General features: G+C 40.3%; 1 pseudogene; it reads left to right on the top strand.

Annotated features, from left to right (window-relative positions):
• LOC139458641 (cAMP-dependent protein kinase type II regulatory subunit pseudogene) overlaps window positions 1–27,971 on the top strand; it is a 129,985-nt pseudogene that overhangs the window by 42,859 nt on the left and 59,155 nt on the right.

The following is a 27,971-nucleotide window of genomic DNA, read 5'->3' on the forward strand; positions in this document are numbered from 1 at the left end:
TCAGGCCTATTGGTGTCCTTGTTTAGTGTTACTTATTGGTCGGTCGTTTACTGTTGTTTATGTTATTAAACCATGTGTGTACAAAGAAAACATTACAGGAAAACTGTAGAATATATTACACTGAGGTATGTCATCAATTATATAAGTGCGTATATGTTACTGATGTAAACTATCACATTGTATATAATTTAGTAATGTGACTAACATAATCTCTCACGGTGGCTGTATGTGAGTATAACGTGGGGAGCGACTTAGGTATTACGCCGCTTTCAGCAATAGTCCTGCAATGTGATTACGGGGAACACCAGTAATGGGCTTCATAGATTATACTCATGTAGGGAATCGAACCATGGTCTTCAGCGTGACGAGCCAGCTCCCTGGGTATATCTGGACGGGTATCTCATCAAATTGTCAGTATGAGAGTATACCTGATTGAGGTAAACCATCACATTGTCTGTATGATAGTATACCTGGTTGAGGAAAATCATCACATTCTCCACTACATAAGAGTAAACCTGATTGAAGTAAACCATCACATTGTTTATATGAGAGTGAACCTAATTGAGGTAAACCATCACATTGTTTATATGAGAGTGAACCTAATTGAGGTAAACCATCACATTGTTTATATGAGAGTGAACCTGATTGAGGTAAACCATCACACTGTTTATTTAAGAATCCAATGAACTCACACAAAGTGAAAGTCAATTCTTATAATTTTTTTACCACAGTTTCTTACCTCAAAGGATGTAGGCCAAGATTTAAACACAATTTTATTTAGTACGTGTGACTTCATGTTTACACTGACAGCCATACAACAACCAGCTATATCGCGGAATAAAATAGTTCCTCAAAAAGAGAGGTGACATGGGTGTATGGATGCACAACTTGCTCTTCAGAAACATCTTACGCAACACATGTGTTCAAATAATAACACCATTAGATGAGAAAGGTCTGTAAAGAACTACCTCAGTAAGTCAGTCACAAAGACAGCGCGTCGTAATACATTTACATCAAGTACAAGACGTCAAAATGGCCGACACGATAAACGTGACGGGAGGATTTCCGAAGTCGTTAATGAACCTGTGGCGGTTACATGTGTTATTCATCATTGATCAACCGACCGATTATTGAAAGGTGATTAAAGATGCGTCAAACAGACACCAAGGTAAATTCGTAGATTGCTGGAGACGGTCACTGTCAGCCTAGACACAGATCGAGTCGATACTGGCGATAGTTTGGATGTGCATTTTTTCGTTTGTTCATATTAGGATGGGCCGTAGCTAGGAAATACGTGAACAATCATGCAGTCAAGCTCTCTTACGTTTCTCAATGTATACTGAATTGCTGACACCAAGATAAAAGGTTCTAAAAGATCCGAAATAATGCTTATGTATGTTTTCGTGGTAGGGAAATCCCAGGGGTTTCCCCAGGTATGTGGAAGTAGTCCATCAGTGTTTACGTCATTTCAAGAACACGGTCTCGTGAAAAACGTATGAACGTCAAATTGTGTCGTTCATACACTTATGGACGTCAATTTCGCGGTCATGTGACCGACCACTCGTCCAATTGAAAAGAAGTATATCGTGTAAACTTCAAATTAAAAAATTATATGAGAGTAAACCTGATTGAGGTAAACCATCACATTGTTTATATGAGAGTGAACCTGATTGAGGTAAACCATCACATTGTTTATATGAGAGTGAACCTGATTGAGGTAAACCATCACATTGTTTATATGAGAGTGAACCTGACTGAGGTAAACCATCACACTGTTTATATGAGAGTGAACCTGATTGAGGTAAACCATCACATTTTTTATATGAGAGTGAACCTGATTGAGGTAAACCATCACACTGTTTATATGAGAGTGAACCTGATTGAGATAAACCACCACATTGTTTATATGAGAGTGAACCTGATTGAGGTAAACCATCACATTGTTTATATGAGAGTAAACCTGATTGAGGTAAACCATCACATTGTTTATATGAGAGTGAACCTGATTGAGGTAAACCATCACATGTTTATGTGGGAGTAAATCAGACTCTGGTACAAGTTTTGTAGAGTGTTGTGACACATGTATATGATTAAACCTTTTCTATTTGAAGCTGTTTAAGAGAGCATGCTTTGGAACCTACAGATGTCATGTTTCCTGTGTTGAGCTGTACAGGAGAACATGCTTTGGAGCCTACATCTGTCATGTTCCCTGTGTTGAGCTGTACAGGAGAGCATGCTTTGGAGCCTACAACTGTCATGTTCCCTGTGTTGAGCTGTACAGGAGAGCATGCTTTGGAACCTACAACTGTCATGTTCCCTGTGTTGAGCTGTACAGGAGAGCATGCTTTGGAGCCTACATGTGTCATGTTCCCTGTGTTGAGCTGTACAGGAGAGCATGCTTTGGAGCCTACAACTGTCATGTTCCCTGTGTTGAGCTGTACAGGAGAGCATGCTTTGGAGCCCACAGATGTCATGTTCCCTGTGTTGAGCTGTACAGGAGAGCATGCTTTGGAGCCTACTACTGTCATCTTAACAACTGCAGATTCTGTCACCTGATAACATACAATAACAGTCAAACACAGTGTTGATCAAAACAAATGTATCATGTGTACAAGCCAAACTATTTCGTTGTGCATTTCTTTGGAAGTATATACCACCCGGTGCCCATGTTCCTGGTAACAAACTATTAAACTGAGGATCGGGTGGTCACTGTGGAACTAAGGTGACATTTGCACGTCCTATGGGTAGACAAACCCTCATCCTTATCTTATTTACCCTGTGATCTCAACTGTGACCCACAGTTCAAAGTTTAGGTTCAAGATTGTCGTTTAAAGATTATTTTTATTTTTAACTAATTGTTAAAAGCATGATATTTATACCGACCAGCAGTTACAACTAACCCAAAATACATGGAGACTTACAGCTTATAACAGGGAAATTATTTATTTATCTAAAAGTGGGGGCAGTTTACTGTTTTCCAAGCTCGATTATTCTTTTATTCTTATTCTCTTGAGGTACGCCGAAGCTTGAATTATTGTATGCTGATTTGCTTGTACGAAACCTGATAGCATTGCACTGGGTTACGAATTGCATCAACATTAAGATGCACCATACTCACTTAAGAAATAACATATGTTTTCAATTATTTATATTTCTGTTTTGTCCAAATGTTTTTCAAATCTTTCATTAAACAACATCATCTCGTACAACATGTTTTTTTGCACGTGTTTATGACATATGGGATATTTATGAGTACTGTAAGAATATAGCATCGCTATGTTTTATTAGAAAACAAAATCAAAGTATCTCGCATGCCTAATGGAACGTTTTACACGTACACAATTAAGATAACTACCGATGGTCTCCCTACGGTGTGGGTAGATCGTTACAGAAATACAATTAACTAATCAGATTAGCATGTCATTATCAAGACGACATGGGCTTCTGTGTCATGATACACCTCGCGACTCTTAATGAGGATAATCGTTTTATCACCTGACCTTCGGCTGAGAATTTCATCGGGTCATCAATTACACGGCCAGGTCAATCCCCAACAGACTGACGAGAGCTGATGGTAGCACCGCCATATTCATCGTGATACACCCAAGCACTTTCAGGACACATAGACGCTCAATATGATCTCGGAAATGGATGAAGACACACAGCAGCTTAATTTCCCCCGTCGATAAACAATGTACATACCTAAGGGAGCATGATAAAGTATTCATAAATCCCAGAGTCATTCTAGGACCAATTTTCCGCTGGAAGAACATGTGCGAACCCTGGGGATTTCGGGGAGTATTTATCCGCACTGGCCTGCTGTGAGATGGGAAGCCATGTGCCAACTGAGATGGCGTTTCTTCAACGCTCTGTCTAAATAGCTGGTCGACCGCCGAGTCTTCAAAGGCATTTAGTGTTTAGTTCACTTGGGGATGAATGTAACCATCTGCTTTCCGTGAATTTAATTGACGATGTTCCATTTTTACAACCTGTAAAAAGAAGCCTAATGCCTGACGTCACACTGGTGTCCTAAAAATATCTCTCGCGGTCATATTGAGAGTGAATAGAATAAGTTATATTGTTTTTCTAATTTAACTTTTCGGATCGAATTAGAAAATATGTGTCTTTTACTTTCACCGAGTGAATCCATTGGACGGTGAAATTAAAGTTATTTTGTAAAAATTGTGTTCTTGTGGAACTGAGTGTTAACGTCAAGTTGATTTTATGTTTTAGAAATGAGCAAAATCAGTGTTATAAAAGGAATCATTCCCAAAAGTAATACATCAAAAAACAAAAAATGTAAAAACCTTCCTCCGAAAACATAACAAAATATTAACTTTACTTCTGCCAATGTTTGCCTTGTCCAGAAGCAAACAATAGCAAATAATTAGAGACGGTGATTAGATTCCACTACATTATCTACATGAGGGTATATCTTTCAATTACAAAGAATTCAACATTGTACCGTTAGTTCGCAAAATCAGTTAATTAAAGGATTCATAACTTCAGGTTCTATGCATACATCATAATGTATAACCAGATTCTATATTACATGTATAACCAGATTCTATGTATACATTTATAACCAGAGTCTATGTATACATGTATAACCAGATTCTATGTATACATTTATTACCAAATTCTATGTATACATTTAAAACCAAATTCTATCATGTATACATGTATAACCAGATTCTATGTATACATGTATAACCGGATTATATGTATACATTTATAACCAAATTCTATGCATACATTTATATCCAAATTCTATGCATACATTTATAACTGAATTCTATGCATATATTAATTATCAGACATGGGTACTACTTGCTGTTGGAATCTCTAATGAAAGCACTGTCGACTCTATCTGTAAGCATAACTTTATGAATCACTATCAAATGGTAATGGTACCAGGTTTTCGCGAAAATGTGACCGTGACCTGTCCCCTCGGTAGCAGCCGTCACAAACACATGCAAAGGCAAGTCAAGTGTTCACCTGAACAAACACGGTAACATATGGTTAAAGTAGGGGATTGTATCGGACGTTATTTTGGTCACTTATGCGTCAAAGTTTGGAAATGTCCTCCACATGTCAACCATAAAACATTGTGAACGTTTTACTAAGGCCTCGAATGCTTGAATGAATTTACCTGTAATTACCAATGTTCAGTGTATTCAGTATTTGATCACATGGCACGGCATAAGTATCATGTTTACAAGACATACTGTATGTAATGAAATTGTTTTTACCACCTGGTAGACAGTCCGACACAATACAACAAGCGCCATAAGGTGTGTGCATATGCCCAAACATCTCACCAGCTCAAACTCGAGGCATTGTTTTCCAGCATCATTATTAGCGTTTCTGCATGACCACATACATACTATGAGCTCTTTTACTGTCACCTCCAAGTGGCTTTAACGCTTAACCTTGAGTGTTCATTCTTACACCTCAATAGGACATTGTTATGCCATTGTTAGGAGTTTATTCTTGTTAAAGTACTTTAGAAGTCCCCTATCTGAAATCGTTATGAGTACGCAGGGATATTGAATACACTGCCAATATAGAAACCATGTACGTTCAATGAGAAGCCGGCCTCACTCGACCGCCATTGTTACAATATTGACCACATTTGTTCTATCATTAAATATATCCAGAATTCAAGGACCCGGCCATATCACCCCAATAGTCAGTGTGGTGCTGTAGAGTAGAATTACAATCAGGCGATTCCAGGGCGCCAGGCACCTCTCTTAGAATACGGCTCGAGCGGAGACTGGTGCGTTTTGGTATTGAAATTCTTCACATAATAGCTCTGGGCGATCTCGCTGGCAGCTGACAAGCAAGGTGTTGAAGATATTGACTGGACACGTTTTGTTGTAGGTTGGCCGGAGTTCGCAGTGTTCAACTGGTCAACAAGTAGGTTGTCTGTAGCTGCTGGATGTAGATAGTGGGAAAGTTACCATTCTCGGTGTATGGAGACACTGCGGTGAACTAGGTAAGTGATTTGTTAAACTTGTACAAATTAGCATGCGCATTGGATATACATGTTTTTTACAGGCTAAAGGTTTATGGGTTAATGCCACACAAAGGAAACCTTACTTTGATATCGTGGTTGGTTTACACAGAAATATTACGGTGTTTTACAACAATATTATTGTTTTTTATATGGATAAAATACCTCTTTGAAAGAAAGAAATGGCATTCTTGTCTATTAATGAACAATGAACAATGACGGATGTGCAATACAACTTAGACGCCTTGCGTTTGATGAGTCATTATTTCAAGCTCGGTGGTGTGGAGAGGGGACGACGATTTAGATGTGCTGGTGTGTGAAGGGGTGTGGGGTGGGTGTGGGGTGGGTGTGGGGCTGATCTTTCAGAAACAAAACGGGTCCGAGTATAAACTATGAGTATCGCCAGTAAACAGAACCTCTTCAGGCATTATGGATGCCAAAAAGAACGGCTTTTCCTGGTTGAAAAAACAACAACTTCCATACCTTGAAAACATAAGTGTCTCTGGCCTCTACCCCCTTCTGAACCTGAAACGCTATGATCTAACCAATATCCATGCGATTAACTCCGGATGTCCGTTGTCACTTGGGTGTTGAGAAGGAATTTAAAAGTTACTGTTGTGTCTCTGAAGTGTGTTTGATTTCTAATGGGGCATCATTTGATGTCATAATTCCATTAGGAAACAGGATTCGTTTGATGTCACTCTTGCACACTATCGCGCACCTAATGAAGTATAAACACTGTAGTACCGGCTGGCGTGATTATGACTTCTGAATACCTGGTTCACATATACATATATTGTCAGTGCCTGCAGCATCAGAGAAGCGTTATCAAATACAGGAGACATAGCGATTTAGCGAAACACGCGAATGTTATTAGGGAAACTGCTGACGCTGCCTGTATATCTACACGTATTTAGAGCTCTGGCGTCCATTTTTTCAAGTCTTCAATCATCTAGCTTTTCATAATCAAATTACTGTCTACACGATCAGATCCAGTCATTCGGAGTTGAATGATCGTCAGTGCTTATCCTTGTCCATTGTTCTTGTAATACGTGTATGCGTTGTCAAAATAACCATACTTTAGCATATAATAAAGAACGCAACGGTACCGGACTGTGCAGCACATCTGGCTTCGCCCATTATAGGGGCAAGATTTATGGGTACTCTTTCATCAGTCTGGAACTGCTATCTGTTGGTGTATCATCATTTGAATTTTACAGAACCTGGCTGGAACTGACATGGCAGTTGGTGATTTCACTTATCGCGTGGCGGGGAATGAGGTTGTGTATATCAGTAGGATATACGTTGTGCTTTCGACTCGACTTCTGGCAGGGAACTACTGTAAATGTTTATATGAAAGGCTTTTAAAGCAGTGATATTCAGCTGGTCCAAACACATGTATGTTTTGAATATGAAATATAAATCTGTCGAGATAATGTTATATGTTTTATCCAAAACAAATCTAAAATGGTAAATATAGAAGTATATGTATCAGCGAGCGAATCAATATAATTATGTGACTGGTTCAACAATTTATACTTACTTTTCAATCCTGCAGGGTCTTCTTATCTTGCGATAAAAATGGGAACATTTTGGGATATGCTGACTTAGCCGTATTCCAATCACAGTGGGGTGGTTAAGAAATGTAAGTCCCTAGAGGGCAGCAAAATGCAAGGGCATAAGACTTCTTGATTAGAACTCAAGGTGAACTGGAAAAACGTAATTACTGGAGGTAAGACTATATATGAACAGTGTGTAGGCTACATACATGCAGGCGTGGAAACACTCTCAGGGCTGCAGACTAGGTCTTGCGTGCTTCGTCAAACGGTGTTTTAATATTTTATCTTTCGGCGTTTGACGAAAACACGGATTTATCAACTGGTTCTTGGTTGTTGTTGAAAAGAGGGGGAACTATTGTTGCTGTTAATTCATGAATAAGTCATGAACGAGTGAGCGAATACTGTTTTAAGGCGCAGTAAGAACTATTCCACCAATCACGGAGGCCTGCACATAATCGAGAGTGCATGACAGCAACAGCTTCAGCGAGCCTGGGAAACCAGTGCGTGATAGCATGAGCTTGAGTGAGCCTCGGAAACCAGTGCGTGATAGCATGAGCTTTAGTGAGCCTAGGAAACCAGTGCGTGATAGCATGAGCTTTAGTGAGCATGGGAAACCAGTGCGTGCTAGCGTGAGCTTTAGTGAGCCTGGGAAACCAGTGCGTGCTAGCATGAGCTTTATTTAGCCTGGGTAACCAGTGCGCGCATATCATGAGCTTTATTGAGCCTGGGAAACCAGTGCGTAATAGCATGAGCTTTAGTGAGCCTTGGAAACCAGTGCGTGCTAGCATGAGCTTTATTGAGCCTGGGAAACCAGTGCGCGATAGCATGTGTGTGCTTGAATGAGCTTAAGCTGAAACACTATGAGCCTGGGCCCCGTTCCACAAAGCCCATAGGGGCCTTATCAGAGAAAATGTGAAAATACGCAAGGGGAGTGAATAAGAATGGGATTTAACGCCCCTTTGAATTTTTTTTTGTAATATCACGCTTTTATGAAGGATTACGCTGGCATGCAGTAATGTGAATACTTTAGCTTAACGGATCCTATTCACAGAATAGGGACAATCTGTTAGGTGTGTTTGCAGCGAAGTTTGTTTATAATACATACAATAAATACATCTATCTAATTACAGTTGGACGCCGTAGCCACATGTGTATATTTCGTTAACCACTGAATGATCTCTTGGGCGAGAATATATGTTCATGACGAATATGTTATTAACATTTTTGGGGCGTTCTAGTTTCATTTTTTTTCCCCTTGAAGCCCTGAAATAAATGCATGTTAATTCTTTTTTGCTGCCATGGCTATTGAAGCAACCAGTGAGGACATTCACTATGTAGATTTTACATAGATTATGTCGCAGTTTGATTGACGATGTGTGTAATCCGATTACAGATTTAGAAAAGTACTAAATTTGGGTTGTAGTAATTCCGAGAGACACGTGAGACCAGTGTGGCCGTAGATTGTCATTTGATGCTACTGATTGTATGGTATCTGCTAATAGTTGGAACACATTTATTGCAGGCCTAATCTCTTCGTTTGACACTTATTCGTTGCAACATCGGAAGTGGTATATTCGTAAATGATTAATCGTTGCGAAATCTAACGCTCTGGACTCAGATTCGCCTAACAACCCATTTGTACTGATGAGTAGATTTAAGTAATGGTGTCCCGTGAATTACTAAACTTGAGCGATCTCTTGTTAGAATTAAAAAATTGTATGAATGGCCGACATCGCCTGGGAAGTTATTTTGATTCAGTATATTACTTCGGATAAATAACGTTTCTGGAGGTTTCCAATGCCTTCGGAACACACCAGTGAGAAATATCTTCTTAACTTAACTAGACTCCATCTAGGGAATGACGTGATTATCCTGTTGCGCTAGATACTATTATAAAATGCTGATGGTGTAATTAGTATTACGACGGTTATCGCTCATTTAGATATTTCTGTGCAGATGTTGTTGTCGATGTGTTTTTATTTGCCGTATAGTCGTCTCTTACCGTAAAAGGCGACTAACGGGATTTGGTGGTTGGGCTTGCTAACTTGATTGTGTATGTCAGCGTATCCCAACAGCGTAGATCGTTGATCATGATGTCAAGCACTGGATTTTCTGGTCCAGACTCGATTATTTACAGACCGCCTCATACAGCTGGAATATTGCAGAGTGTATGTATTGTTCACACTTAAGACACTGGTTATTACTGTAAACAAACTGGAAAAGGTGGCAAAACGATTAGGGATGATAAATAGAATTTCACCCTCGTGTCTTCCAAGTTCAAATCCATCAATACGCGTTGATAAAAGTGAAGATTTCCTCTGCAAGCAAAGAATATTATTATCAACTCGTCTTGATATATTTGGTCTCGGAAGAGATTCTCTGTCTATTTGTTTCTAAATAGCTTTGAAATAGACGAGGATCCATACAAAGTTATCAGTTGAGAAATAGCTGATCACGTGATGCAGAAGGGATTTCCTATCGCAATCGCGAATCCTTCAGACGGATTTGTTTGTCTATCGTGGCCGCGTTCGTTCAGTTCATGCGGTCACCAGCGTTGGTCGCGAAACCAATGTAGAAAGGAACGCAACATTCTCATTAATTACAAACTTTGCTTTGATGCATGTAATGGATTCATTCCTTCTACTCCCCGCTAGTATTCCAGTTAGCGAGTCAGACTTGTTGACAGGAAATTTCTATCGGAAACCTTTACTCAGAATAGAAGTGATCCTCAAACCCTGAACTCGGATCGAAGTAGGTACACGACGTAGCCCTGAGGGCGTAATACCTCGGGAACAATTCCTTTAGCGTATTCAGTTTTCATGACGATTCAGACCTAATGGGGACACTTGAGTTACCTCTCCTTGACATTACCTCCCTTTTCTTATGACGCGTTATGGAGGAGTACGTGAGTTTGGTTTAACGCTGCTTTGGACAGTATCTCACGGTGTATCAGAATAACCTGGTGGGGAAGTGATGGAGGTCGCAGACGTTTACCAGCACGGGTATGGTGCTGACGAGCCAAGGATCATAAGCAGAGCGAATCTGGAATAGGCTTTGGGTGAGGGTTCAGGATGCAATTATCCATGACATGGTAGACACAATTTTATTGATGGCAACTTCTTTAATACTGTAAAAAGCGACGTTTCGGTATAGATCCCTATACCATTGTCAAGCAGGACTGAATGTATATAGTAGAAGGAGGATTAACGGTGGAGGATTAACAGTAACAACAATTGCACACATGAGTGGGATTAACAGTATCAACAATTGCATACATGTGTGGGATAACATGGGTAAGTGTTGACAACAGAAGGATACTATTGTCACAACACGATGTACAGAGAACACATAGGTGGAAGCCAATAGGGCCATGAAGCCAATTAAACAGGATAAGGCATTATTGCTTGATGAGTTTCAAATTAAAACAACCCTCCAACACCCCATCCCACCGTAAAAATTGCACCCTCCACGCTGGATTCACGTTTCGTAAAGACAAGTGTGAAGCCCATTTCTGGTGTCCCCCGCCGTGATATTGCTTGTATATTGCTAAAAGCGGCGTAACATCAAACTCACTCACTCGGAAAGACAAAAGGCGTGGTTTCCGGATGAGCGGGTTCCGGAGTAACGAGGTTTCGCTGTACACATGTAGGTAGTCACAAACTTCAACAGTTGGACAAGCTGAAATCGAAGCAGATTAAGTCATTGCAGCTGAGCAAGTGGTCCGCCCAGCTGTGATGAACAGCTGCAGCGACTGGGTCATTTCTTCTTGAGCATTAATTTTGCAAGCTTTTTCATACTTTAATGGAAAACATATATCATAAATTCATTCTCCAAATTGGATATAATCATATTTATAAAGCAATATTGTACCATTAACTCGTCGTGTCATTTCGTTTCCTACTAAATCTTAAAACAATCTGAGAACACGTATCAGTAGAGAACACAAATGGCTGTTTTTTTCTCTTATAATATCGTGCCCAATAGCGTGCAAGTCCATGACCATTTTGTATGGACACTGTTCCATTTAGTTCCGTGCGTGTATTATATACGAGGGGTGGCAGAAATGTACGGAGCCTAAGTATGATAGACTGCTTCATGGAGTCGGTTTGTAATTATTTTTCAACACAACCTCACTTCTGCCAACTGCGCCTGGGCTGGATCCCACTGGTGTAAAAGGCTTTCTGGTGATGGAAAGGGTCCTCAAAAGCAATTTTTTCAAGCTTGGATAGAGGTGGAAATATGATGGTGCCAAATCTGTGAATACGGAGGATGTTCAACGCGTTCAAAGCCACAGTCATGCATTGCAGTGGCAACTGCCTTGTGCATATGTGTACGTGCTGTCCTGGTGGAGGAACACACCTTCAGTGACCTTTAGTCTTGATATTCTCACGCAGGTACCTAAGCATATTAGCATAATATTGACCATATAATGGTCTCAACCTTCGGGAGGTAGTCAAACAGTAGGATTTTTCAGATATCCGAGAAAACCGAATTCATCACCTTGCAAATTGATGGAAAGACTTTGCGTTAGATGTTCCCACTGACTGTTGTTTAGTCTCTGGCCGATGAGCCCAGGACCCATCCACCGTGACAAGTCAGCTGGGTCTGCTTCAAAACGACGTAGATTCTGACGAGAAATGATGACCCTGGAGCGTTTCTGATGAGACATTCAAACCCCAGCGCGCTGAAAACCTTGTCATGTCCAGTTTCCCAGACTGTTCCCTCACGAGAGATGCCAACTGTATTAGCTATGTGGCGTGTGCTGAGTCGTCGATCCTCATTAATCACATCATTATTTTATTAACATTTTCCTCGGTGGCATTTGAACGTCTACCTGATCTTGGATCATCTCCGAGGGACTCTGTTCCCCTCTTGAATTCCGCTGCCGAATCTCTAAACACTGGCAAAGGAAGAAGCATCAGTCCCAATAAGTTGAAACCATGTAGCGTTGAATAGCTGTTGGAGTTATCTCTTTCAGTTGAAGATACTTGATACAGTTTTGTCCATTTTCATTAAGAGATAATGGCTTGTTAATTTGATGCCTGCAGAAATATGCTGCCTGGTTCTGTTCTGTTAAATGCAGCACGTAAGCATGGATAGTACTGTATTTAATGCATGCACACGGTTAATAGTGTATTATACAGCCTTCGTAGTTAGGCTCAGAAGTTTTCGGCCACCCCTCTTAACTGGTATATAAACTGTACTGAGAGTCCTTACGACAACGTGTTATATGTGCAAAGATGCCTTCCTTAGCTGTCAGGATCAGCTGGAAGTAGATTCCAATGCCAGTCCTCCACGATTATGACCCTTGGTCTGTTAGCACCATATCAGTATTCGCAGGGTTGAACAAGTGGTAAAAACGTCAACAGCCAACATCGCTTCGGACTTCTCTCCTTTTAAGTTGACGCTCCGTGATATAACCAAAATATTGTCACTAAATCACTGCATAATTGCACCTGGCACATATATGTTCACTTAATATCACTTATGTAATTACGGTTCACGTTTTGATTGTCATTTAAACTCCATCATCCGATCCTTGGTTGATAGGCTAGTAGTACACGGACAAAAAAATTGTCTTAAATGCCAACCAACAAGAAATCCAGCGCCAGTGTTATACTGGCTGGAAACAGAAAGCAAACTATTCCTGAAAAATCATTTGATAATGACAAATGTTTAATTGAAAACATAAAATCACCAATGTAGCTTGCTTTTTACGTTTGGCGCCTGTGACGTGTCCCTTGCGACAATAAAAAAACAAATACCGCTTACAGCATTATCGAATTTGACAGTCAGGGTTGTCTCCCCTCGACTGTTAAATATAAACACTAAAACAGATGCAATTGCATTGCCGTTAAAATTAAAATAAACTTGGGTTTCTTATGAAAATCATTTATTTGACAACGTTGTAGTTGACGTTGTTTCATTATAATCAGATTCCTGAAATAATTATATCATTTCTTGTTATTCACTAATGCGTTGGCGATGTCAAGTGCCGCCTTTTTACACATGACGAGGTTTTAACAGGGCTCACACCGCCAGACGGACTACAACGGACAACAACAGGCTTCAGACTGCATTGAAATGTATACTTACTAGAATCCATTCATCATTTACTCTAACACACATAATTCATTTACTATGATATAACACACGGTGAAGTTAACTTTCCAGAAATCATTCATTGTGATAAAACACACTGTGAAGTTAACTTTCTAGAACGTATTTACTCTTATACTACACGCTGTGGAGTTTTACTATGATATACGTTAACTTTCAAGAACCCATTTACTATGTTATAAGTTAACTTCCATGAACCCATTTACTATGATATAAGTTAACTTTCATGAAACCATTTATTATGAAATAAGTTAACTTTCATGAAACCATTTACTATGATATAAGTTAACTTTCATGAAACCATTTATTATGAAATAAGTTAACTTTCCAGAACCCATTTACTATGATATAAGTTAACTTTCAAGAATCCATTTACTTAAGGATTGACGTTTGGATTTAAGGATTGGATTTGTTTCGGTTCATTGAGGTATGAATCGAAAATCCGATGTGCAATGAATCCGCGTCCGCATCAACGAAAACATGTGCTACATTGTATCTACAATAGTGTAACCCCAAAAAACATTTGTTTATTTCAAAGCAGACAAAAGGGACGAGATTTATAAACATTCCAGGTGTCGGAATATATACTGTGGCAAGACATGAATCACATGATTGTTTAATCAATGCCCATAATTTGACACATCTACAAAGTCACTAGTCAATCAACGGAGAGTAGGATCAAAACGAAGTTCATAGGACCTGGCATTCAAAGAAAGAGGCGACTGTCAGACTGTAAAGAACCGGAACAAATATGCCCGGGAGAGGGCGGGATAGGCATTCAAATGACATGGGCTGTTACCACCAGATTCAAACATTAATTCCCTGAGAACGAGAGGGCACAGTTAGAAAAGTGCGGGTTAGAAATGAAACCCTGTGACATGAAATTTGTGGAACCGAGGCGAGCGGAATAAAGACAGGCGAGCGAACCTGATTGCACGTTTGCTGTTTCGTTGAATTTCTTTCTCGGCCTTCGGGCTCAAAGGGTGGTTTGGACAATGAATACGCACGAATGTCGCTAAATGTCCTGAGCATGACGATACACGTAAGCAGAAAGGGAATTCACTCGACAGTAATATTTGGATTCCACGACATTCCATAGTAATAAAAGTAGTCCGCCTCGGTGGGCGTGGCTTACTTCTTTACTTTCATTAGGAAATGAATGCAATGAACATGTGACCAGTTCAGCTAACCAGAATGCAGGAATTACAATGAACTCAACGAAACTTTAGTTATTGCGATATAACACACTATGGAGTTCACTTTCAAGAAAAACCTTTACTATGATATAAGTTAACTTTATAGAATTTCATTTTCTATGATGTTAAGTTTCAAGAATCCTTTTACTTTGATATAAGTTAACTTTCTAGAATTCATTTACTAAGGAATAAACATTGTGAAGTTAACTTTCCAGATTCCATTTACTATGATATAACACACTTTGGAGTTCAGTTTCAAGAATCTATTTACTTTGATATAAGTTTACTTTCTAGAATCCATCTACTAAGGAATAAACATTGTGAATTTAACTTTCCAGATTCCATCTACTATGATATAACACACTGTGAAGTTAAATTTCAAGAATCCATTTACTATGATATAAGTTAATTCTCTAGAATCCATTTACTGAGGAATAACACTATGCGAGGTAACCTTTCTAGAATTTATTTACTGTGATATAACACACCGTGGAGTTTCAAGAATCCATTTACTGTGATATAAGTTAACTTCCTAGAATTCATTTACTTTGATATAACACACTGCCATGTTAAATTGTATAACGTCTTTACAACAACGTCGCTCCATACATGTACCTTGTTCCCACATCACATAGACTTTATTACAAGACCTTGACTATGTTTAATACACAGGAATGTCGCGGTAAATAATAACAGCCAGAAGCCCTCATCAGAGATATTGTCATTATGCCTTGATCAAAGGCTGATAGCCCTTTCCTTCTGACTAAATAGTCGATATTTCATGCTAATCTACGCTATCTATCAACGGAAAGAAGTGATTCCGTCAACCTCTTAGCGTTCATGATTGTCCTCGAAGACGGACTCTAGTTTATTATTAGCCAAACTACGACGCTAGTGTTGTCATCTGTCAGCGTTTCTTTATTAATCAACATAAAAATAAATAAGAAGACATTAAATCATTGTTTGAGCAGACAATGTAAGGAGTGAGATACGCCTAATGTCATATGAGGACATTGAGGATTGAACTCATCTAATACGACAATACATAGATAGGATGAACAAGCGGGCTGTTATGTTGCTTTGAGAGGGAGAAGAAGAGCTCCAGTGCTCAGCTGTGTCAGTTAACATCAGTTGAATAACCAAACTTATTCGTGCCTTGTTAATCGGATTAAATCACAATGTATAATTATATTAATTTCGATGGACGATGAAACGATTTAAATTTCGTATGTGTTACAATCGTTTACAGTTTTGAATATGACTATGAATGGCATTTGATATTCAAAATATGCAAATATTTGCATCAGCTCTTAAATTTCTAAACAATTTCTAAACAATTTCTAAACAATTTCTAACAAGTGGATGATATAAGCCAGATCACCAATCTACGTGTTTTAATTAATCCAATGAAACACCCAGGGAGACACTAGTTTTCATCCCATCCACCTGCTGTGTAAAAGAACCGAAGTTAGGAATAACTCAGACCGTGTAACGGATGTCATATATTTAGATGGTTATTTTCAGAACCCATGCTAAACCCAAGAGGGGCAGGTTTTACTGGAATTTAATTTAACGCGATGTCGCCTATCATCGGAGCATGGCTACACAGTTGTTGAGCATATAGATTAGGTTACTTCAACAGGGAATATATGTAATTTTGTCAAAGACTGGACACCGCTAGTGAAAATTGAATGTACATGAAACTGGAGCAGTATGTTCGTCTGAGTGAGGACGGGTGCCGTACGGAATAGTGTATCGGAAAACAGCAGGTAGTGACAAATGAGGGACCTGTAAGGTATTAATTGCTTGGTTCAAATAGCTGTGTTCGGCCTAGGCTAGACATGAAAAGTATTGTTTTCTTTGCCGTTATGTTGCAGTACTATTTACATCCAATGCTAAAAATCAATACTAACCGAGAACAAGCTCATCAACAATCACAGATTTACTGCAGTTCGTTTCTTGTCAGTAACACCTCAGCCCAGTCTGGGTTTTTAATAAACGAAATGCCTTCGGCCTGTGGGAGAGTTTACAACAATTGTGTTGCGCTAATTTCGACAGTCAATTCATTCAGTAAAATTACAGGTTTTGTCACTTAAACTCGCTCCGACTGCCTCCGATATTATCTGAACTGTCTGGCAGGATAAAATGTCTTACAAAAGAATATGTTCTCAGTTAAAGAATTTATGCACTCATGAGACATTGGTGGCAAAAATTATTCTTCAAAGGCTAACTTGTCATGTGGTCTGAAGTGTGGTTAAAGAGAGTAGCCCCCCTTTATCGTAGAGACCGGAAGTGAGAATTTGCGGTACCGAAAACGAGAACAGAAGACCCATTGGCCCCCAACAGTCCTCATACCTTTTGGACAGACTAGACAGGTTCTCATACCGTCTGGACAGACTAGACAGGTAGACGAACCGACATGTAAAGGGTCTCCGTCTACTATGTCCCCAGTCTGAAAGAAATTGGACCCTGTGTGAAATTGAGATGTATAGCCTAGAGTTACAATACAAGTAAAAGTGACCTCGATTTATCTTTCATTGATGAAACTGCTGAGTATCTGACGTCCGACTCCCACGCAGTTAATTCACAAGACATGTCACAGGCGGCAGACACAAATACAGATGATATTCATCTGCTTTGCTGTAGGTTCTCTAAAAATAGACTAGACACGATGTTATGGATAAGGAAACGGATGACAGAGTAAAGTTGTAAGGTCATGGCGTTTGATACAGGGAACCACGTGCTGTAAGTTCATCACAGAGGACCCGGGTGGGGAATGTCTTCTGACAGAGCTGTATGATTACAGTTCCCTGTCCTTTCCGCCGAGACAGTCACATCGGCCCATTCCACGCCAGGTGCCCGTCTACTGGCGCGATGAGCACTATTGGGAAACAGGGGGAAATTAATCGTGTCTTTGTGGAACCAGCCAAGGTCAGGTATTTGTTTGGAAAGTCAGCAGAGCAATAATCGTAGTATAACAAAGATAATAATTTTTATTATTGTTTTTTAGTTGTTTGGATTTTTTGCAATAGCACCTACTTCAGAGATTGGCCTCATATCATTTGTGTTATTATGTTGAGAGATTACAGTCAACATTCAGCAGTGAATACTTTCCGAAAAGTTACTAGTAGCATCTAGGCACTTCATTCAGAATATCTAGCATATAGTCTATGAATACACTCGGAATATCTCGCATCTAGTTAATGCACTCGGTTTATATAGTGAATACATTCAGAATATCTAGCAGCAAGGCAACAAACATATAATAACATCTAGTCAATGCACTCAGAAAATCTCGCGACCCGTGAAGACCCGGGGTAAAATAGGTATTCAGCAACCCCTGTTTGCCGTAAAAGTCGACTCTGCTTGTCGTAAGCTAGAGGCGACTAACGGGATCAGGTGGTCAGGTTCGCTGAATTGATTGATGCAAGTCGTCATATCCCAATTGAATGGGTCGATGCTCATGTCAATCACTGGATTGTGTGGTCCAGACTCGATTATTTTCAGACCGCCGTCATAAGTTGGAAAATTGCTGAATGTGGCGTTAAACAACATGAAAAAAACAAACATCTAGCATCTAGGCGCCAATACGCTCGGCATATCTTGCATCTAGTCAATGCACTCGGCATACATGTACCTAGCATCTAGTTTTGGGAATATCAAGCACCAAGTGACAACATTCGGAATATCTCGCATCTCGGCGCCAATGCTGTCGGAATCTGGCATGAACGATTACTGCCAGCATCTTGTTTCACGAAGCAAAGTAACAGCGAGTCTATTCTGTGACATCTCAGTACTCTTATCTTTTCCTGGTTTGGGGTTCAGATTTGAACATGTTAAGCTACTCAATCTCCACCATGTGTTTTTCCCATACCTCATTTATGTAGTTAGTCCTCCACGTTTAATCGACAAGCTGGCCGCTTGGGAGACACACATCGGAAGAAGCGATACCAGGAAGATGGAGAATGATAAGGTAGAATACCATGAATCCTTGTGGATGTTCCAGGTAGATCGACATTGTTGGATTTGTTTATCTTAAGCCGGCCTGGGCCCTGAACCTCTTCATCTTAACTACCCTCTAAAACAGCACAGGTCCACACATGGCGTTTTTCTGTTTACCTGACGTAAACAAGTTACAGATTTAAAAGAGAAAATCCGAAAATGCTTTATGAAATTAAACGATGTGTTTGTTTCTGTCACTCACCCCATGTTACAGTCTACATGATGTCCTACACATATATTCTTTACAAAAGCGAGGCCATAGTCACTTATATGATCACATTGTAGTTGACGGCGTTCCATTGCAAAAAAAGAACCCTAAAGGATTCATTCAAACAATGACCCTAAGGCATCCAACTGGCTCGATGGGGCTTCTTAAACGTTTATCATTCAATGAATTAGTAGGGAACTTAAGGAATCAAAATATTAACATGAGCTGCCGTGTTCCAACAGATGACCTTGGCGTTTTACTCCACGTTGTCTATACATGTATCCCAGCCTCCATCTTCAGGGCACGTCCCATCTGGCTTCTAAGCAATCAAGCAGACATCAACAACGATAACGCGTTGTGGAAAGATAGAAAATTGGACTGAGTGGGATATGTTACGTGTAGCTGTACATGGACAGAGTAACTTGAGAGACATATCGGTAATAAACGTTGAGGGCCACTGATGTGTCTTGTACTCGGCATCTGCCTTGAAACAATATATGTATCACGTGTTACACAGCGACTATGCTTATCGTAAGAAGCGGCTAACGGGATTGGGCGGTCAGGCTCACTGACTTGGCAGATGCTTGGTATCGTATCCCTATCCACTTTAACAACTAAGCGAGGCCCAACACCCCAGATCGAGTTGATATGGCAGTGTGATACATACACAGATATATTTATTTGTTTATTTTATAACACCGTGTACGTATACATGTATGTATACAGTGCAAAAGGGAAGAAGTAGTATTGGCTTGTAGAGATCCGTGCCTAGTTGGTAACAGCGCGCACATGACGCTAACAGAACCGAACTGTACTCACTCACGGCTATGAGTGAGTGAGTAAGGTTTTACGCCGCGTTTAGCAATATCCCAGCAATATCACGGCGGCTCAAGGCTATGAGTATAGCATAATGTGGCGTTTACAGAGGTATGTTGTTTTATGGCAAGACACCATCTACCGTACGTAATCACATATGGCCACGATGTTTGTATTACGTCAACAATGATGTTTGTATTACGTCAACAATGATGTTTATATAACGTCAACAAGAGTTTCTCCATTGTGTAACGGTAAAGTATGTAACGATGTGCTTTGTAGGGATTAAATTTGATGTCAATAATCTTGTGGATAAAAATTAAGATTTATTTCGGCTTGATAAGGTGATGTTAAGAATTTGCAACAAACATCGGCTTTCACAGTGGTGTGTTCATTTGGATCAGAGATATATTGTGTTCATGTTTTATCTCCCTTTGTACTCGTATTTACTGCTCATGTGTTATCTCCCTTTGTACTCGGATTTACTGCTCATGTGTTATCTCCCTTTGTACTCGGATTTACTGCTCATGTGTTATCTCCCTTTGTTTTCGGAACAACTGTTCATGTGTTATCTCCCTTTTTACTTGGATCAACTGCTCATGTGTTATCTCCCTTTGTACTCGGATCAAATGCTCATGTGTTATCTCCCTTTGTACTCGGATTTACTGCTCATGTGTTATCTCCCTTTGTACTCGGATTTACTGCTCATGTGTTATCTCCCTTTGTACTCGGATTTACTGCTCATGTGTTATCTCCCTTTGTTTTCGGAACAACTGTTCATGTGTTATCTCCCTTTATACTTGGATCAACTGCTCATGTGTTATCTCCCTTTGTACTTGGATCAAATGCTCATGTGTTATCTCCCTTTGTACTCGGATCAACTGCTCATGTGTTATCTCACTTTGTTTTCGGAACAACTGTTCATGTGTTATCTCCATTTGTACTTGGATCACCTGCTCATGTGTTATCTCCCTTTGTACTCGGATCAACTGCTCATGTGTTATCTCCCTTTGTTTTCGGAACAACTGTTCATGTGTTATCTCCATTTGTACTTGGATCAACTGTTCATGTGTTATCTCCCTTTGTACTTGGATCAACTGCTCATGTGTTATCTCACTTTGTTTTCGGAACAACTGCTCATGTGTTATCTCCCTTTGTCTTCGGAACAACTGTTCATGTGTTACCTCCCTTTGTACTGGGATCAACTGCTCATGTGTTACCTCCCTTTGTACTCGGATCAACTGCTCATGTGTGCCCTTTGTACTCGGATCAACTGCTAATGTGTTATCTCCCTTTGTACTCGGATCACCTGCTCATGTGATATCTCCCTTTGTACTCGGATCAACTTCTCATGTGTTATCTCCCTTTGTACTCGGATCAAGTGCTCATATGTTATCGCTCTTTGTACTAGGATCAACTGCTCATGTGTTATCTCCCTTTGTACTTGGATCAACTGCTCATGTGTTATCTCTCTTTGTACTAGGATCAAGTGCTCATGTGTTATCTCTCTTTGTACTAGGATCAACTGCTCATGTGTTATCTCCCTTTGTACTTGGATCAACTGCTCATGTGTTATCTCTCTTTGTACTAGGATCAAGTGCTCATGTGTTATCTCTCTTTGTACTAGGATCAACTGCTCATGTGATATCTCTCTTTGTACTAGGATCAAGTGCTCATGTGTGCCCTTTGTACTCGGATCAACTGCTCATGTGTTTTCTCTCTTTGTACTCGGATCAACTGTTCATGTGCTCATCTCCCGTCGTGCGGACTCCCACGCAGATTCCCCGGCTTCACTGCTCTGTCAATGTAAGCAGCTGGAAAGTTTGTGTATTGAAAGGACTATTTTGGTATTTTCGATTTAAATCAGTTAACTAAAACCCTAAATTATAAATTTCAATTATAAAGCAGAGTTTAATGTGGACAAATATATCCTCCTCAAGAACCAGGCAATGTAAATACATTTAAAGAGCAGTAACACCCACTCTTGAACAGCGAATAGTTTGCCCTGTCAAGAAATTTCCGTCCGGGCGTTTCGGTAACAATTTAATGAATAAATTGCACAAGTTACACGTGAAACCCATTACGACTTCAACGCGTAACATAAATAACCGTAATCGTTCTACGTTCAATTCAGCTGTAAATTGTGAAGCCTGCAAATGCACGTGTTCCTTGAATCCACTTCCACCGTTGTGTTCATCAGTTTGGCCATCAATCATACAATTGTAGCCAGTATTTCACACACATCTGATATTTAACCAGTCAATCACTCATTACATCTGTCTCTCCAATTAAACAACTAATGGGTTTAGATTCATTCGGCGTTTCTCCAGGATATCTGTAATGAAATTATATCATAATTAGCGTGATAAAAACTCAGCTGACACCTATAACGGCCAGGTAGCGCCAGATTACCGGCTCTGTGCTGGGGAATGTTTATAGGTTCACTTGCCACGTGGTTTTGCAATTATGTAAAGTATTAGGAAATGTTTATGAATACCTTTTTCCCTTAAAGAGTCCATAATTGTATCTTCATTGAATATTACTGTTTGATTTGGGATGCTTTAAACATACTTATGTGTCTTAGCATACTAATATGGTGAATTCATTCTTTAAACATAACAACGTCAATTATCTAATGAGTATCTATCTATCTATCTATCTGCCTATTTAACTATCTATCTATCTATCTATCTATCTATCCCCCAAATGGGTACAATGTCTGAAGCCCATTTCATGATGTCCCCGTCGTGATATTGCCAGAATATTGCTAAAAGCGGCGTAAAACCAAACTGACTAACTCTATCTTTCTGCCTCTTAAATCCATCGGTCGCACGAGTGGCCCAGTCGTGTAAGGCGCTGAAATTCGTTGTGCATAGTTCTGTTCCTTGGGCACAGCAGAAACGTATGATCGTGGGTTCGAATCTCGGTTCGCCCAGATTATATTTGTAGCACAATATCCGTGCTCTAGCGCTTCACCAAAGTGGTAAACTTCTGAGACATGCATTACTTACAGCTGTTCTCCCACATCCGCTTACCATCTTCCCGAGGCTTCGAGAAGATGTAAGCTAACACGCCGTGATATAACCGGAATACTAATATTCACGGCGCTAAACCAAACTCACTCACTCACTCACTCACTCATTCATCCGTCCATCCGTCCATCCATCAATTGATCATTGATTCATTGTTTTGTGCTTTTATTTGAATCGTTGGATCGTATATTTATTCTTTTTGACCTGTTGATTATCAATTACCTTCCAGCAGCATAGTAACTGCAATCAAACGAGTCCTTCTCTAAAACATGTTATGCTAAGTAAGATTCCTCCATTAGTGACACACTTACATGTATCTCAATCCGGCACAGCTTTTGTTCTCACGTCATGTGTTTTTATCCAGATAATGAACATCTAAATTGGTTTATTGGTTTCTAAATCAGCAAACGTATGACCAACGGCGAGGGAAATTCCGATCAGTTACAAAGCGCCCAAGAACCATCGCTGCCTCAATGCAGCCTAATCTCTAATTTTAAGACTCAATTTACTCGTGAATAATCCTTAATACTGATGTATTTTTTTCACATTTTGCATCAGTCGGTCGTTTCCGTTTGAATAAATACCACATTCAAGTTGTCATTCCAAATCCTAGCCTCATTCTGTCTTTGCCATAACTTGTACAGCGTCCGTTGGCCAGATATTTCTGGAAGTGTGTATGAACCTTTTATGACACAGATACCGATGGAAGGTAATCTTACAGCGTGAAACATGCATTTACAGCAGCTGCCTGACAGCGTTTAAACACCCGGAGCCGCGACACCCCCCATGACATTTAATATTTATGATGGAGGTCCATGCACATCTATTATTCCCGTTGCTGTTGGTGAGAATGACAATAAGTGGGCTTCCCGTGTGTCTGAAATGAGATTTGTTTTATTAAAATTAAACGTCACATGGTAAACCAAAACACGTTCAAAGTTGATCCTCGAGACACATAACTACTGTGTAGTATGGCCTCCACTGTGGGAGGCCACTGAGGAGGCCATTGAGGAGGCCATTGAGTGATGAAATGTTGTTTTATCCACGGCGGCCTGTTAATAAGCATGGGCATCCAAACCAGTGGTTGATATTATGAGCAACGTCTCACGACGTCAGGGCAGGACGACGAGCAGGCAATCAAGTCTGACATCTTATAAATGTAAGTCGCCTGTGTCAACCATAGGTTGCTGGGGACCCATTCTATCCCCGAATCACCACGTGGTTCACTTAAAGCCAGGTGCTTTGCTTGAAAACAATAATATGCTACTAAAACACGCATGAATCCAAGTTCAGGGAGACATTCTCAAAGTGCATGGCATCATTCTCCCGGCCAACCGAACAGAGAATATTCAAATTGCCTTTTTGGCTCCCCGTGGTGTATAAAACCAAAGCTGTCCTTTCGCTGCCACTCATTTTTGTAAGCTGTCATACTAAGGTTCCAAAAGTCATTCTATCAGCCACACTCACATGCTGCTCGGTCCAACGAGTATGTTTCATCAGTTCTTGTTGTCTGCTCCCGGAAATGACGTGTTATAGCTCGGTTGTGACAGCCTCTCTCCGTCGACTCTGCCTTGTCTGAATCTCCATTTGGTCGCAATTCAGAAAAGACAGTAAAATAAAATGCCTGTCATTGTCACATCTGGGCATGGTACTTCTACTGTGTACATATAAGGAACTTGTCGTAGGTAGTGGCATATGGGCATGGTACTTTTACTGTTTTGATGCTGTCAGATTACGTTACATGGACTGTTAATATTGGTATTGTGTACTGAAAGCACACGACCGCTCCACCTCTGTGGTATTCCCAGACAGACTATTTAGGACGACTTGCGTCAATGTCTCCACATAAGTATTCTTCTTTGCGACCTCAAATGTAAGCGGAGCCCCAGTCCTTGGAAGTGACACAATTGGACAATTGATTACCTCAGATTTGGTTCGCTTGTTAAACACATGGGTCAGGTTAGATTTCCAAAATGTATGCATAGACAACAAAAGGGACGGGTTGTGCGCTAATGTCGTTACATTACGTTTACACGCGAATCAAGGCTTAACTTCTGATTCAAAGATGGCAGAAAACGTTCTTGGCGACGTAGCGGCGAGTGGAATACCAAGGCAACCATTCTTGACTATGATCCGTATATCCGCGGCCATTGGACTGACCCGCTTAATCCCTGACTTGCCCCCCAAAGAGTACCTGTGGAATGTTCTCGGGTGGAGAATGTATGTCAGAGACCCACCAACGTGGTCATACTGGGGTAGCTCTTCAGGCGGAATGGCGGGCAATACCAAAAGCAACCATACGCAAGTTAATCAACAGTATGCATCAAGGTGTCGTGCATATATCTCCCAAGATGGATACAACAGGTATTGATCTACACGCCCCAAATTAATTGTACAGACATCATCGGCATTACACTTCACTCTGACTTCATTACAGTTCTCTTCTTTTTTGTCGGTAGTGCTTGTCGATGTCTTTGAACTGATTAAATTACAGTGTAAATATTCAATGTAATTATGTTTAAGCCTACGCAGGCGATATGATTGGAAATCTCATCCACCTTATCGATTTCATTGTATTAATTTCAGGGTGTAGACTGTTTACAATGCTAGGTCATCATGACCTCTGGACAGTCAAACATTGCTGGGAGAATTTGTGATGCCCTGTTCCTCGAAACAGGTTCTTGGCGACATTTTTTACAATTATTCTAACGTCTTTGTTTTCAAACAACACATTGGGTGAAGTATCACATTACAAGAAACATTACAGAAACATTGCCTTTAAGTCAGGCAGACCGCCTCTGTTGTCCAGTGGATAGTGCGTCTGCCCAGAGCGCGGAAGTTCGGGGATTCGATCACCGGCGCGTCATACCAAAAGACAAGGGGCTAAAATAAGGACTGGTCGTCTCGAAATCAGTATACTGTGTATGAGTGGGGTATTCATATATTCGATTTTGACGTATAGATGGTTGTCAAACATATTATGTTCGCCGCCTGCAGATAATGCGTAGATATCACATGATTTTTGTTTACGTAGAGTTTCGCACGACAAATATGTGTTGTCTTGCGTTGTTCTTCTCTCATATACCGACGCCGTTTTGTAGTAGACGCGTACGTAAATAAAGCGACAAAACCCTTTCCATATCAAATAGAAATCTCAGCAGGGTCGATTGTACAAATCCGACTATATCATGAGCATGTGTCTATGCATCACTATCAAATAGTAATGATACCAGGTGTCCGCGAAAAGGTGAGCGTATCCTGCCCCACGGGTGGCACCCGTCACAAACACATGCAAAGGCAAGTTAATTGTTTGCTTGAAAAAACATGGGAAGACATGGTACAAGTCATAATAGGGATTTGCATAGGACATTATTTTTGTCACTGATGCGTTAAATTTGGAAATGTCCTCAACATGTCTACCATAACACTTTTTGAAAGTTTTACTGAGGCCTTTAATGCTGTAACCTTGCTAAAACTTCTGAGCAAGAGTTGTATGACTGATGTTGGCCTACCTATCGGTGAGCAAAACGACCGATTCTACTTCTCGTCTATTTCTCGCCTTCCCCTTTATCTGACTCGTAGTGTTACGATTGAAATACTGTTATAAGCAAAGACACATTCAGCGTACTCGTTCGCATCCTCTGCACGTCAACAAAGATTTAAATATAGACATTAAAGTCACTGTGAGATATTCCAGCAATATCACGGCGGTGACACCAGAAATGGGCTTCTTACAATGTCCCCATGTTGGGACTCGAAGCCGGGTCTTCGGCGTTACGAATGAACGCTTTAACCACAAGGCTACGCCACCGCCCTTAACGCCAATGCGATATGTGATGGCAGCAGCTGTTCCCAAGACAATGCATTGCTGTGAGTACCTCCATGCTGCGGTGTACTTGCAAGGTCAACACGCGTACGTCACAATGTCGCCAACATATGGAATGTATGTCCAATGCAGAAATTGAATATCATTTCTGAATAATTGATAGTGACTCAGTAAAACGTTTTTTACGTTTATGTTGCATGTGACAGCTTTTACAATTTCAATATTGTCTGATGTAATTTTGGATTGTCGAACAGTATTGTCTCACTCCAATTATCCAACAGCGCATGTAAAACTCTGGATTGCAATACCAACATGGTAGAAGAGAGATTTCCACTCTGTCCACAAAAAGACCAAACGTGGATAGAAATACAAATATGGCGTCAGTATTTAACCAAGGCAGCCTTAGAGTAATCCTTGGGTTTGAGAGATTACGCCATGTTTTAACTTTTATCAGCAAATACCCTCCATATCGCTAGCTAGACGTTTGATTAATTTACTTTTTGCCAATATGTTCCAGTTGACATTCGACAGTTTTACAGGAGCATATGTTTGAACGGGGATTATCACGTGAGCGTAGGATCAACACCACAAGGTATCGGGAGAGATGTATTTGCATTGCTGGAATGGAAACCAGTCATGTGACCTTGTCACGAACAGATATAGATTTCCCAGCATTCACTGCTCTCATGTTCCGCCATGAGAAGATGTCCAGGATGACGTTAAAGAACTGATAACAGTTTATGAGTTTTACAAAGGATATTTTGAAGTCAGCTCAGTGTTTTATAGTAGCAGCTGGGCTGAAATGTGTGCGTGGGCAATATTCAGATTCAGACAGACGATGACATTTATGATATGCTATTTAGCATCGTGAAAAGGATGCCTGGTATTACATATGTCTACATTTTGTTTTCATTTTCCATTTGAATGTGAAAAAGCTTATTTCTGTCAGTGTTTGGGAAATTGAATCTTGGCGTGAGCTCTTGTCATAACATATGGATTTGTCAAACGGTGCCATATGGAGCTCTTGTCATTACATATGGATTTGTCAAACGGTGCCATATGATTATATAACAGTGTATGTATCTAATTGTACATATGGGGGCACGGGTGGCCCAGTCGTCTAAGGCGCCGCGATTCGCTGTGCAGCGTTGCGTCCGAAACATATACTCGTGGGTTCGAATCCCGGTTCGCCCCGA

Source organism: Haliotis cracherodii, unplaced genomic scaffold, assembly GCF_022045235.1.
Source record: "Haliotis cracherodii isolate W230 unplaced genomic scaffold, xgHalCrac1.p SCAF_1, whole genome shotgun sequence".
NCBI lineage: Eukaryota > Metazoa > Mollusca > Gastropoda > Lepetellida > Haliotidae > Haliotis > Haliotis cracherodii.